Below are 9,717 nucleotides of genomic sequence, written 5' to 3' on the forward strand. Positions count from 1 at the left end.
CATGGCCTCATGGTCTCATCATGGCTGCTGTAGCTCCAAATATCTCACATCTCAACTGTGTTTAAAATCAGAAAGAACAACGCCATCCAGAGAAGAGGGAAAAGTGAGAAAGAAAAACGAGAGAGATAGAGAAAAAGAGACTATCTCACACTATTTTCACATTTTATGAAGGAGCAAAATATTTTCCCAGAGCTCCTCTGCTGATTTCACCTGATCTCATTGGCCAGAACTGAGTAACATGAAACCCCTGAAATCAAGGGCTCTCTGCCTTGGTTTTGTTGGCAGGAAAAAGAGAGAGTGTCTTAGACAACTCACAGGACCTCCACAGTTAATCACTCCTCTGTTATTCCAGCTGCTTTGTTCCTGCTGGGCTGTGGGAAGGACAGTCTGTCCCCCAGAGCTTTTGTGTGAATGGATCGATAATTACAGAGCTTTTATAACATGGAGATCACTGATGCCACCTCTAAGTTCTTCCCATCTGTCTTCATGCCTGATGCCTATGAGCAATGTCTACTTCTTTATGAGACAGACCTCGAAAGCCCAATATCTTCTTCTAAAGGCTGTTCAAACCCTGACTGGAACACACAAGGGTACCCATTGGAGTCCACAGCTGGTCAGCTTTGGTTGAGCCCTGCTCTCTACCGGGCCTTGTGTGGCTCCAAAGGAAGCACCCTGGCCTTCGGGTTGTCCACATCTGGATGAGCAAATCAGAACAGCACGCACCAAGCATCAATTCCATGTTTGGCTCTCCTGGAGTCCAGAAGAGGGAGCGGTCAAATGGTCTGGCACATAGTGAGGTTCCCTTGGAGGATTACTGAGGTCACAGTGAATGGGAAGAATTTATATGAGCCAAGGAGAGGAGAGGGTAATTCCTGACCAGAAGGCTAGCCTACAAAAAGGCTGCTGATTGGGGTGAGCAGGATATGGGAGGGACATTCATTCTGATCCTTTCGAGATTTGTATGTTTTTCTCCTTAGAACTTGGAAGACACTGCCCAAAGTTGAGAACATGCCAAACATTACTAGTGCTGTCAACTTTCCAAATGTAAAGTATATCCGCTGGAAAGTGCACGGAGACTGGGTTACTCAGGTTAAAAAAAAAAAAAGTTTAAGTGAATGTAAATTGTAATGTGCCAACCAACCTCTTTCCCCAGGGGTATCACACAAGCCGTCAAATAAATAACAGTACATATATTCTTTAATGAGTCCTCACTGGTCCTGAGACAACTTTATTAACCTAGCTGAAAACAAAGAAAAATAAATGTCACATGAGATACCCAGAATGGCACAAAGAATGCTAGATATCTGGTTTCTAAAAGTGAGTGAAAATAATCAATTTGAACTTCCTGGCATGTTTGAGGAGTTTCCATCCCCGGTATCCTTTGGGTCTGAAGATAGTAGATTGTTCTCCTTCCTCTGGTAGGAGTGAGGACCAACTCAAATGACCCAAGTGTCTTAGGACCCATAATGGGACTGTAGACATGAGGGTTGTTTCCCTGAGATTTCTACTGGCCCTGAGAAGTGAAATTAGTGCTTCCCAAGTGCATAAAAAATCAAGACATTGTCCTTTATGTTAAGACAGCCCAGTATAACCAGGAAAAATGAAGACATATGTCCACACAAAAACTAGCTCATGAATGTTCATAGCAAGCACTATTCATCACAGTCAGAAAGTAGAAACAATCCACATATCCATCAACTGGTAAATAAACAAGCTGTGATATATCCATACAAGGAAATATTATCTGACAATAGAAGGAATGAAGCAGCGATACAAGCTATAACCTGAATGACACGCAACAGCACTATGCTAAGTGAAAAAAGCCCGTCACAAAAGACTCCAAATTATATGATTCCATTTACATGAAATGTCCAGGATACGTAAGTCCATAGGGACAAGAAACAGATTAGTGGTTGCCTAAGGATGAGGAAATCGTGCGAGAATGGGGAATGGCTGTCAGTGGGTATGGGGTTTCTTTTCAACGTGATGAAAATGTTTTAAAATTGATAATGGTGATGGTGTACAACTGTGAATTTACTAAAAGCCATTAAACTGTACACTTTAAATTGAAAGAAAAAAAGACAGTCCAGAAACCAAATGCAGAATGAACATGCAGGAGGGAGAGCCAGGGACCTCCAGGATTGAGGAGAATCCTCCACTGGGGGAGGATAAACATCTCTTGTCTCTTTTTAAACGCATCAGGTTTAAACTAGGTAGAGAAGATTTTTTTTTTTTGTGGTACGCGGGCCTCTCACTGTTGTGGCCTCTCCCGTTGCGGAGCACAGGCTCCGGACACGCAGGCCCAGCGGCCATGGCTCACGGGCCCAGCTGCTCTGTGGCATGTGGGATCTTCCCAGAGCGGGGCACGAACCCGTGTCCCCTGCATCGGCAGGCGGACTCTCAACCACTGTACCACTAGGGAAGCCTGAGAAGATTTTTAATAAGGAAAACTTATGCAAGACTTATGCAAGAAAGGAAAAGTAGGAAATATTATTGGGTGAATGGAAAAGAATCAAACTTATTTGCTAAGTGAAAAGGAAAATTAAAGGCGAAGAAAAATTGGACTAGGAAAATGGCATCTGCCTAAAAGATGAAGACCAACAAATTCTCAAACACAAAGAGAAGAAAAGAGAATACCAGTCCCAGGACTTCCCTGGTGGTGCAGTAGTTAAGAATCCACCTGCCAATGCAGGAAACACGGATTCGATCCCTGGTCCAGGAAGCCCACATGCCGTGGAGCAACTAAGCCCATGAGCCACAACTGCTGAAGCCCGCGTGCCTAGAGCCCATGCTCCGCAACAAGAAAAGCCACCGCAATGAGAAGCCCGCGCACTGCAATGAAGAGTAGCCCCTGCTCGCCACAACTAGAGAAAGCCCACGCGCAGGAACAAAGACCCAACGTGGCAAAATTAATTAATTAAAAATTTAGAAAAAGAATACCACTGCTACAGTAGAAAGGAAATGGGAATTAAGAAAGCTAGATACAAAAAGAAAACGGTAATCTGACTGAATAAGCACACATAAAATTGCCATGTAATACCATGTGTTTCTCGAAGGTGGTTGGAACCAGATTCTTTCCTTCAGTTTGTTTGAAGTACAATTTACCTATCATAAAATTCACCCATTTTAAGTGTACAATTAATGAGTTTTGGTAAGTTTACTGAGTTGTGCAATTATCACTATAATCTAGTTTAAGAACATTTCCATCACTCCTATAAAATCCCTCTTAACCATATACAGTTATTTCCAATTCCTACTTCCAGCCCCAGGAAACCACTAATCCACTCTCTGTACCTATAGATTTGCCTTTTTTGGCCATTTTCTGTAAATAAAATCATACGATATACGACCCTTTGTGCCTGGCTTCTTCCACTTAGCCAAGTGGAGCTATGCTTCTGTAGAGTGTGGACATTGTTTCCCACTGAATTACCAGCCCCCAGACCCTGCTTTCTCGGCCAGCCCATCTTCTCTTGCTTTTTTCAGTCCTCTGTGCCTTGGAAAGTGGAAGGAACAATACTGAGATCCAGAGCCAGTGCTGACCAAGGGGTGACCACACACGGAGGGGTGGAGGGAGGAGAAAACAAAGCTGGCGCGGGCCCTACAGAAACGGCGCCCAGCAGAGAAGAACCGTCTGTTGGGTAGAATTCCCCAGGGGCTCCTGTCCTTCCTTCTTGCCCTGCACCTCAGAGGGTACGTTCAGGGCCTTCCCGAGAGGTCAGCCTTGTGAGCTGCCTCTGGGGAGCCTGTTCCCAGGGAGAAAAGGCAGAGGACCGTTCTGGGCTCAGTGGGTTGCTCTGGCCACTGACTCTTGGTCCCTGTGCCACACCCAGCTCCAGGAACCCACCCTCCCTCCTCTGGAGCCTCGGGTCTGTGGTTTCTGCACTCCGTAAGGGTTAGGGTTATCTTCGTCTCCATGCCTCGAAGGTCTAAGTGAGAAGGAATCACCCTTTGTAACTAACATGGTGCTCTTTCAACACTGCTGTGGCTTTATCCCATTTTTCCATCCTCTTTTTTGGCCTCGCCAAGGGGCATGTGGGATCTTAGGGGATCTTAATTCTCTGACCAGGGATCGAACCGGCGCCCCCTGCAGTGGAAGCACCAGAGTCTTAACCACTGGACCGCCAGGGGAGTCCTCCGTCCTCCATCCTCCATCCTCATATTCTTACTAACGGCTTCTGCAGGGGGAGAAGGAGGCCCGAGAGAACTCCTCAAATTCCACCCAGTCTGCTTCCTTGCCCCCAAGACTGGCCCTGAACCCCACACAGGGTCCTGACAAAAGCTCTGCTTCCCCAATCCCAGCACATCTGCTTCAGAGCCCGGCGCACCATTTCCAAAGCCAGGGGAAAAGAGGCCATTACCCTTCCCGGTACCACACTCAGCATGGCTTCCAACTGCCATCTGATTTACAGTGAAGTATACACTGTCTTCTCTGTGAAACCTCTGTGGCTATGCAGGCAGCATTCTGATTTTCTCAGAAATATCCAAACGAGGTAGTAGAAACTTCCTCACGGTCTATCAGACAGGACACCCAGGAGTTGCTTGTTCTGGTATCAGCCTGGAGTTGGTGTAAAGGGAAGCGAGCCCCCCGCGCTCCGTACCCACCACGCCGCCCCACACAAATGTGGTTTCGCAAAGACGCACCTGTTCTGTGAACACGGGGCTCCTTTCTCCCTCTTGAAATGTGTGTCCAAAGAACGCCTTGAATATTGTTACAAACTCTTACTTGACGTGCTGTGTGTTAATTAGCTTTTTTTCCCTTCATTTCTGCTGAACTACTACAATTCGATCAAAGCCGTCATTTCAAGCTCCATGCATGAGCCCCTGCTGCAGTCATAGGTGCTGCTTCAGCTTCTCTTAAGTTTGCCATGTTCTCTCTTTGTGTGTCAGGTCCTTGGCTGTCTCCCACCTTTAGAATTTCTGCATTGCAACAGGCATCCCACGCTTTGGTAATAATTCCCAGTGCAGCTCAAAATGGGACATCCTCCCACTGCTGAGTTCTATAAGCTGCACTTTAGGCTGAAGGGGAGGCGGAGGGAGGGAGGACAGGCCTATCACAGGCTTCGCCCAGGCCGAGAGCTCGATCAATATTTGTTGAGTTGAAATAAGAGCAAAGTCCACTTCAAGCGATCTCAGGCTGTACCATCTGAGCAGCCCTAACGTGCCACATGATAGATATTAAATATACAGTGATATCGACATAAAACAGTGGCCTTGGGGCCTTTGTATAAAGTGGGATTTGGGAATTTTTTAAGACTTCAAAAGGCATGCTGGATGTAACAACTGTCAGCGATGGCAGCAGGAAGACCCAGAAACTGAAGACGTTTGGATTTTCTGGAAGTTGGACTTGGATCAAGTGAATTCAGAGAAAGGAGAACCCAGGTCCCAGTTCAGCCTGCCCTTTTCAGCCCCAAATGCACAGCAGTCTGGGCGCGGACTTGACCAAGCAGGTCTTGGGTCTTTGGAGCAGGGAATGTGACAAGTCTGTGCCCTTCACAAGCGAGTCATTTTGTCTGGACCAGACAGAAGCTGTACATCCTGGCACTGGATGAACTCCAAGAGGTCGGTGATTCAGATTAGAACCGGGAACCAATCTCTTTACATTGGATCATTCCCTGGTCACCAGCTCATGGTCTGAAGTAGATGCAACCTCTGACTGACCCAGGGGCATTCTAACCAGAACACCTAGTGCCAGGCACTGTACTAAGCTCCTTCCATGTATTCTTTTATTTAATCTCCATAATTGCCTTATGATTAGATTCCACGACTAGCCCCATCTCACAGGTGAGTAAGCTAAAGCACAGAGTAAGTAACTTGTCCTCAGGTATTGTTCAGGGCTTTTTTTTTTTTTTTCCTGTATTGAAAGAAACCTAAACTCAAATTGACATAAGCAAAAAGACAATATTTTGGATGTCTTATATAACACAAGAAGGACAGGAAAGCAGCTTGGTGTCCCCCAAGATGGCAACGAACCCAGCCTCGCACGGCCTCGCCACCAACAGAGTCTGGCTGATACTCCAGCGCCCCAGTCCAACCACCCCTGAGAAGGTTCTCATTGGCCAGTTTGGCCCATCTTTGGGACCATAATGGAGGTCCCATTATGGAGGAGGGGCGGGGGCAAAAAAAACCTGGCAGTGCCCATTCAAACCACGTGATTAGTGTATGGGAAGGGGTGCTTTCCAGAAGTGGGAACAGGAAGAGGGGGATTACTGATTACAAAAAGTGAAGAATGGCTACTGCCCTGAGCCACGCAACTTGGAAATGGAAAGCCAGGAGCTTGAACCCAGGTCTACCTCCAAAGCCTGTGCCTGTAATCCCTAGACCCACAATGAAGGCATCACTTAGGAGTGTGTCAGAAATGCAGTCTCAGCCACCTCTGGAACTACTGAATCTGTCTGCCTTTGAAAAGAGCTGAGGGCGACTTGTGTCCATGTCAAGTCCGAGGGGCATTCTTTAATCACGATAATACTATTTTTTTGCTAATTTTTTCCCTATCTTTTCTATATTAGTCTATTTTTTTAATTAAGTTTTTTTAATTGAAGTATAGTTGATTTACAAAGTTGTGTTAATTTCTGCTGTACAGCAGTGATTCAGTTGTACACACATATACATTCTTTTTTATATTCTTTTCTGTTATGGTTTAGGACCTTGTTGTTTATCCATTCTATATATAATAGCTTACATCTGCTAAACCCAATCTCCCACTCCATCCCTCCCCCAACCCCCTCCATCTTGGCAACCACAAGTCTGTTCTCTCTGTCTGAGTCTGTTTCTGTTTTGTAGATAGGTTCATTTGTGTCATATTTTAGATTTCACATATGAGTGATATCATATGGTATTTGTCTTTCTCTTTCTGACTTACTCCACTTAGTATGATAATCTCTAGTTGCATGCATGTTGCTGCAAATGGCATTATTTCATTCTTTTTTACAGCTGAGTAGTATTCCATTGTGTATGTGTGTGTGTGTGTATATATATATATACACACCAGACCTTCTTTATCCAATCATTCGTCAGTGGACATTTAGGTTGTTTCCATGTCTTGGCTATTTTAATAGTGCTGTTATGAACATAGGGGTGCCTGTATCTTTTCAAATTATAGTTTTGTCCAGATATGTGCCCAGGAGTGGGATTGCTGGATCATATGGTAGCTCTATTTTTAGTTTTCTGAGGAACCTCCATACTGTTCTCCACAGTGGCTGCACCAACTTACATTCCCCCCAACAGTGTAGGAGGGTTCCCACTTCTCCACACCCTCTCCAGCATTTGTTATTTGTAGACTTTTTAACAGTCTATTTTTATCATTGTTTTGTAATAACTTGCCACTTGAAGATCTTCTTAATTCTTCACACTTACTTTATGAAACTTCATCCTTATTGTGTGAAGCTCTTGAGAGCATGCTGCAAAGGCCCACCCAATAGTTCAACATCACCACTATCATACTGAATTTGCAAGCTGGTACTGGTGACGATTCCTCACCTGTGTTGGGCACGTACTAATTTGTAAAGCATTTTCACATCTATCAGTGGTTCTGAGCCGTGGCTGCCCTTAGAGACCTTCCGGGGGACTTTATAAAATCTGATCACTACCTGGGTCTTGCCCTCAGAGATTCTGACTTAACTGGTCTGGGATAAAGCCTGGGCGTTAGGGCTTTTAAAAGCTCTCCCAGGGATTGTAGTGTGTGGCCAAGATTAAAAGTACTGTTCAAGGCGTGTGGTCCAGGTATTTGTATCTTTTAGACATTTCCCAGTGACTTTAATTTGCAGCCACGGTCGAGAACCACTCACATATATTTATTATTTGATCTTCATGGTAGCAGGTGAGGTATGCACGTGTGCACTCCCATTTTACAGGTGAGGACGCGTGAGCTCTAGCGAAGTTTGCCCATCAGGTCACTTGGCTGGAAGAAGTGGAACTGGGACTCGACTCAGTTTCTCTGACCCAACGCCTGTATTCTACCTGCCATACCCTAGACTTGGCTTGGTAAAGCCCTATCCCACAGGCCCTGGGGCTTGTTTGGGGCCAGCCTCATTTCAAAAGGAGATTCTGACCCTTGAGCAGAATAAACCTCTGAACCATCATCATTCACCCTAGGGTGGTGAGAAAGTTGCAGCCGGTAGAGTCTGCCTCGATTTTCTTTGTGATCTCTGGGTGGGGTCCCTGCACATCTGGGTGGTAGCAGTAGAAGCAGCAGCAGCCTGAGAAAAGAACAAGTGAGGAGGCCAGACACAGACACGCATGTCCACTACCCAGCCCGGCCCAGCAGACAGGAGGAGTGGAAGGCTGGGAAGACAGGGCTTGTGTGTTCATTACCCAGAGGGTAGTTATGACTTGGGTCTCTTCCGAAATCTTCTCCAGGTATTTCATTTGCTGGGATGACCTTTACCTTTTTCTCTTGGCCCTCCTAACTGCCCTCACCTTTTCTCACTCTTCCAGCTCCATCTCCAGCCCCACTCTTGGATTTTAAGGGCCTGATTTCACCAAACAGCGCATTTGTAATGAATAAGATACTTAACACCATCTTCAGCAACTCAGAAGTCGGCCACCCACGTCGCGACAGCCATTTCTTTTATGAAGCCTTTCAGCTGAGCTGCGCCCGAGCACTTCTGAGCTTTGGGAAAGCTGAAATCTTAGGGTTTTTTCCCTCCTTTCCTTTAGAATCTTGTTTCAGTGGCCACTGAACATCATGGAAAATCAGTAATGAGTCGTGTCCAAGGTCTCAGCCACCTATGAAACACCACCTTGCTTCTTTCTTGACAGGAATCTGACAGAGGCCCCGTCCACCTCCGATTCATAGCTTTGGAACTCACATTTATCTTTCAAGGAAAGCTTCCTTTATCAATTTCTGATTCACTGACATTTAAATCACCAAAATGTTAGAAAGAGATGTGCTGTGAGTATGAAGTTTCTTGGGAATTTTCATCAGACTTTCCTGGAACTAGGGAATTGTGGTTTTCTAGAACGGTAACGGATAGGAATCCTAAGAAACTGAAAGTCAGCATTCAGAGACCGAAGACGCTCAGAATTCAGCGTTTGTTGTGACAGAACAAAAATCAATGAATCCGGAAGGAGGGTCTCTGGGTTCTAGCCCTGGCTCCGCCACTCTCAGAGTGGTGACCTCAGGCCGCAGTTTCCTCTCCAGTTCAATATGGAAGCTGGACACCAGCTCACATTCACAGATCCTCATTCTGCTGTAAGGCCCCTGTCCACCCCCTCCTTCTCACATCACGGAAAGCCTGGGACACGACAGCTGCTGAGAGCTCTGAGCCACTGTGAAGTTTCTCTAGAGACCTAGATAACGCTACCGTAGAAAGAATCACTCCACCCCAACCCCCAGTCATCATCACTGCACTGACAGTTTCTCCGTGTTGGGTGCTCATGATGTGTCCGGCATCGTACCAAGATGAGAATATGGGGCCACCTTTGGAGCAAAACTCCTGGAAGAGTTGCCTCTACTTGCCCTTCCCTATGCCTGCCCTCCCAGCCTGTCTAAAACACACTCGAACCCGGTTTTGTCCCTGCCATGCCACCAACATCCCTCCTGTAAGGCCCACCAGTGCCCCTCGTGTGGCTAAATCAGTGACCGACCCTCATCCCACTTGCTCTCTTAACACTTGAAGCCGCAGGTCACTTGGCTTCCTTCCCGTACTTCTCTCTCTTGGCTTGAGGACTCCAGCCACTCTTGGTTTCCCTTTCATCCCGCTTGTTGCTCCTTTTCTG

Source organism: Delphinus delphis, chromosome 18 (assembly GCF_949987515.2).
Source record: "Delphinus delphis chromosome 18, mDelDel1.2, whole genome shotgun sequence".
NCBI classification, from domain to species: Eukaryota; Metazoa; Chordata; class Mammalia; order Artiodactyla; family Delphinidae; genus Delphinus; species Delphinus delphis.